The sequence below is a fragment of the Cryptomeria japonica genome, chromosome 1 (genome assembly GCF_030272615.1).
Source record: "Cryptomeria japonica chromosome 1, Sugi_1.0, whole genome shotgun sequence".
Classification (NCBI taxonomy): Eukaryota; Viridiplantae; Streptophyta; class Pinopsida; order Cupressales; family Cupressaceae; genus Cryptomeria; species Cryptomeria japonica.
This window is the reverse complement of record NC_081405.1, coordinates 594,408,262-594,414,343: the sequence shown is the minus strand read 5'-3', so window position 1 is coordinate 594,414,343 and position 6,082 is coordinate 594,408,262.

Sequence of the window (6,082 nt, the reverse complement as noted above, 5' to 3'; positions counted from 1 at the left end):
GAATCACAAGCCTAACTACTCCCCCTCAGAAGTAGCACCACCACATCAATCTAGAATGAATAATAGCTCTGAGAATATATACCGAACAGATGCCAAATAGCATCAATCAATTTTCTATCAGAGGGGCAGAAACTCCTAATCTATCTTTGAGATACTCAAATAATTCTTTAGGAAAAGGTTTACTAAAGATGTCTACAATCTTCTCTTTAGTGTTCACATAAACCAATCTAACTCCATTTTCTTGCACCTTTTCCTTCAAAATGATATACTTGATAGATATGTTCTTTATCGTAGAGTTAAATATCAGATTCTTTGATATGTCTATAGCAACAAAGTTATCATTGTGAATAACTACCAGTTCATTGCAATGCACTTTTATGTCCTTTAACATTTGCTTCATCCATAGAACTTGTGTGAAGTTAGTAGCAGCAACAACATACTCAGCTTCATCAATAGATAAGGATGTACATGATTGTTTCTTGTTGATCCATGAAATAAGTTTATTTCTACCGGAATTACTCTTCTGGTCATCAACATCACCTGCCCAATCTGCATCTGTATATGCACATAAAGTAAAGTCATCATCTTTAGGATACCACAAACAATATTCAAATGTTCCTTGTAAGTACCTAAAAATCCTTTTCACCACACTCTCATGATTTTCTCTAGGATCATATTGATATCTTGATGCAATGCAAACTGCATTCATTATATCCGGTGTAGTCTAAGTCAAATATAGAAGACCTTGAATCATAGACTTGTATGTTGTAGGATTTACCAGTGCTGGTTCATCTTTCTTTGTCAATTTCTCACTTGTAACCATAGGAGTACTAACCGGTTTGGAATTTTCCATACCAAATTTCTTCAATAGCTCTCTAGCATACTTATTTTGACAAATGAAAATACCTTTATCAAACCGAGTAATCTACAAACTTAAGAAAAATTTCATTTCCCCAATCATAGAGATCTCAAATTCATTCTCCGTATTGTTAGAAAATTCCATGCACAACTTATCTTCACCTCCAAAATAATGTCATCAACAAAGACCTCAATAAGCAGTATATCATCATCAATGACTTTGTAATATAGATTACTGTTAGCACTACATTTAGTGAAACCATGTTTTAAATGATATTTGTCTAACCTTGTGTACCAAGCTCTAGGTGCCTATTTCAATCCATATAAGGCTTTCTTTAACCTGCAAACCATTTTTTTATCATCTGAAAGTGAAAATCCACCAAGTTGCTCAATATAAACTTCTTCATCAAGATCCCCATTCAGAAGAGCACACTTAACATCCATCTGATAAACCTTATTGTTTTTATGTGCAACATAGGCAAGAAATAATTTTATAGCTTCAATCCTAGCTATAGGTGCAAAGGTTTCACCATAATCAATTCCTTCCTTCTAAGAATATCCTTTACAAACCAATCTAGCTTTATCCCTCACAACTTGTCCATCTTCATTTAATTTATTCTTGAAAACGCATTTAGTTCCAATAACATACTTATTTTTAGGTCGGGGAACTAAAATCCATGTGTTATTATTTTCTATTTGATCTAATTCTTTTTCCATAGCTTTCATCCAACATTAATTTTACATGCTTCAGTTACTGATACTGGTTCCACTTGAGAGATTAAATAAACCTCATCAGTTGTCAATATTCTTCTTGTCATCACTCCTTTTCTCTTATCCCAAATTATTTGATCTTCTAAATGATTCATCCTTACATACCTAGGAGTCTTCTGGCTTTTTGTTCGTATTCCCTAATATTCAAATACTGTCGAATTTTCTAATACTACCAGAATAACTAGCTCAACATTCTGTTTTAGTAAAGGTCTTACCAATTCAGTTATGATCATTTCCCCTACTAGTTCTTGCTCATAAATTTTGATTTGACTTCTATTCTGCTCATCCACCTTGACATTAGCACTATCCAAAATTCTCTGCAATCTTTTCTTATAACATCTATATGTTTTTCTTTCATTACAATCACCAATAAATATTCCTTCATCACATCTAGGATCAAACTTGCCAATGAAATCATCTCTCTTTATATAACATTTACTACCAAATATTTTGAAGTACTTAACTTGCCAATGGAATATTATATGAACAGGTGTTATCATGGTGATATTATGAGTCGTAGCCTTCCCAGGGTTTCATTTCTAGAAAGAGAAATCCTCTTTACCAGAAATACAAAAAATAGTGAAGTTTCTTTCATTTGATTATAGGTACATCCACAAACAAGGATCATTACTCCTAATCGATAGTACAAAGCAGCAATCAAATACTATTGATCTTGAGCCTCACGCTTCTTTGTAGTGTGAGATCGAGAGAGCCTCTTCAAGGTTTCCAAATGGCTAACTACGACCGGAAATTTGTATGCATAGATTTGATGATGATGAGTCTTGGGGTAATAGCCTTCACAAGATTTCATTTACTGAAAGACAAATCCCCTTTAGTTGGCCCCTCTCGCATCAGGAAAATAAAAAAATTCTGGGGGTTCCCTCATTATATTATCCATACAGCCGCAAGCGTTGTTTGCTAAACCAGCAGTTAAGTCCGAAAAAACATGAACATTATTTTTATTTTATCAATCTAATTTGTATGTTAATTTATCTTATTTTTCTTCTTTCTTTGCTGCATAGCAGTACCAACAGGCTTCAGAGAGGAAATAGAAAGTACCCTTTTTGTTAAGGCTACATTTTGGTCATTTTCACATATGTCTCAACCTCTGCAGTAAGATTGTTCTTTGGAAAACTCTAGATGGAGACTCCACATCGTTTATTCGTTTAACATTCAAGCTTCCCTCACATTTCACATTGGTACCATGGCTACTCATTTTAATGAGCTTCTTGCTCATATCAGGAGCATATATCTTTAAATGTTTCTTTTATTTTGGGACTGGTCGCAGGGAGTACTATGATTGGAGAAGGGTGAATTACTTATTTGATCCCCGGATAGGAGGGATGCTATTAAGAATGGGACTTCATTCAAACATAGCACCTGATAAAGTACATCCAATAGTGTGTTGTATGTTCATGGCTCCCATTGTAGTTATGGAGGTCAAAATCTATGGTCAATGGTTCACCAAAGGAAAAACATCTCTTGCTTGAATTGCAAATCCTTCCACATATTTATCAGTCATTGGGAACTTCGTTATTGCTCGACTGGCAACAAGAGCCGATTGGAAGGAAATTGCAATGTTCTTCTTTACTGTGGGGTTAGTTCACTATGCAATTGTTTTCATCACACTATATTAGAGATTCTCACCAGACATCACAGTTTCCAGAAAGGTAACCCCTTTTTTTTTTAATTATTGCTGGTCCGAGATCTGCAAGCGTGACATTTCAAGGGATCTCGGGATCTTTCGATATAGTCAGCAAGATGCTTCTTTTTCTTTCAATTTTCTTGTATTCAGCCTTGGTTAGTATTGTCAATTTTTACACTTATATCAGATCTTCGTCAATGTAACAGAGATACTAATTTGCTTCACTTTTCTTTTGCGGCACTTTATAGATAGTGAGAATAAATTTATTCCAAGATACGATGCAAAACTTGTCAGTGATTTGGTGTGCATGTGCATGTCCTGTGACAATAATATTAGTGCCCAGAATCAAATATACAGAGGAAGTAAGGCATCCCATTGCTCGGAGTTTATTATTAGTTTTGTGTTGGGCTCCAATAGGGATGGTGTTTTTCCTAAGTGTCTTCACTACTATGGACTTGATACTAGCAAGTAACCACCTTTTTCCAGATGAGACAGTCATAAACATCTGCACCAAGGAAACCAGAAAATTTTCTCCCATGACAAAATAATTTTGCCTTTTCTCTTGTCCAATTGTAAATCTGACTACAAGATTCGAATCACAGTGAAAGCACAATATAGATTGGATGGAGTGATCATATGTTTTTTTTTCCAGTTAAAGGAGTAGATTTGACGAAGACTTTTAGAGTGAGTTTAAATGGAAAGGAACATTTTTTATAAGTTTGTTTCATTTTTAGTTTGATTGATAATTTCTAGCTTTCTTCATATTCCATGGAATTCTTTAAATGAGATTAATATATATGATAAAAGTTAAAATTTCTCTCTATCATAATAAGTTCATGTAAATAGATTAGTATAATTATGAAGTTTGATAATAAATTTGGATCTAAATGTTAATGTTATAAATTGAATACGGTCAAACCTATAGATCACTGATATTATTTCTTTGTTGTATTAATATTACCTAAATGGATTAGTATGACAATAATATAATTCTTCTCGTACATAAGTCATGGAAATATATGTAAATATTTAAATAATACATTTAAACATTACAGTTTTTTTTATATTTATTATTAATCTAGAATAGAGTCTTGCTAAATTATTAAAGTAATCAAATTTTCCTTTTTAGTATTTAAATTTGAGATGTATGTTCTCTTCAGTTAAATGTTTATGTGGATTACTTAGATGATAGATAATTAAGATCAAAGACAATAACTGTATAGCTAATAAATTTAAAATTATATGTATTTTTGTCTTACTGTCATTATATTTTAGGATGTAAATTCACCATATATTCTATAAATTTAAATGAATGAATGTTCTTAAATAAAATAATATAATACATAAATCAATAAAACGATGAATTATGTAATCTCACAAGTAGTATTAAAGTGGTCACCAATAATGAATTATGTAAGTTCCAAGAGGAATTGATTTCTATTTCATTTTTGCTTTCGATTGACATTCAACATTTTGATTTAATGCTCTTACAATTCCTCTTCGAACATTGTAAAACAGTTGTCTATTTGTGCCACTAACTATGCCAATTGACCCCATAGTAATAGCCACAAACTCCTTCTTGGATGCTCAACTTGCCATATATGCTTTGTCATATGTCATAACTCTTACAATATATCATGTTGCCTTGTTTGCATCCATATTAGTTGTATGTGTTGTTAGAGAGTCCAAATAACCGGAGGACAACTGAGAGGATGGGAGGGGGGTGATTCAATTGTCACCAGATTACCAGAACATTAAGAATTTAAAAATTTATTACAGAAACACATAAACCAATTAATAAAATAACATATATACTAATTAAGAACAACCAACAATTAGAGAATAGTTACCATCCACATGACACAAAGATTTGTATGTCAAAAACCCGGTAAAGGGGAAAACCATGGTGGGAAGCCTACCCATAGTCAGATAATACTTTTGCAGTAAGTATGTGATTACAAATTGATGAGCCTGCACTTGCAGGAAGGCAAATAGCCTAGAGCACAATGATCATTACAAAAGTAGTGTCACTAACTACATAAAAATATAGACTACAATCCGGAACGAAGAATAAATTGCAATAATAACATCTCCTATACCCGAATATAGTTCCAGTTAAGCTCAATACTGGAGGTCTTAAACCTCTTGCATAAACCCAACTCAATCACCTATGATTGACCAAATCCTTTGCATGAATGATTATTACATTATTCTCTTGCATACCATAATCTACAATGAGATCATACACATATATATACAAACCCTTGACCTCAAACAATTAGGCATGTCACTCATTCAAATAAAACCTTACATAATTATAAAACATGTCCTCTCGAGTCCAAATAAATATCATCCAACCCATAAGTCATGTTGAAAGCTCATCGAGAAGTCCCAACAACATTTTACATTAAGCTGGTCCATAACCTAGATATCACAGAATAGGTCCAGTGCTAAATGCAACACCATTGATCAACTAGAAAATGAACATGATAACCATTAGCATCTTGAATCCCTACAGGAATCCACACCAACACCACTTATGTATAATATCAAAAGATCTTCAACAATGTTTTACTAGTGAAACCCTCACTGAATCAATAAACCACATTTACCAGCATATAAGATAGCATCCAATCACCAAATAAATACGAACTAACTGAACATATATCTGAGTAGCATGAATAGCATATCTAAGCCAATTCCATATACCAGAGTATACTGGATCAACATGATCATACCAACTAGAAACCAAACATCCTACCGAGACCAACCAGATACCGGTAAACAGCCAAAACAGCTAGTGTTGAC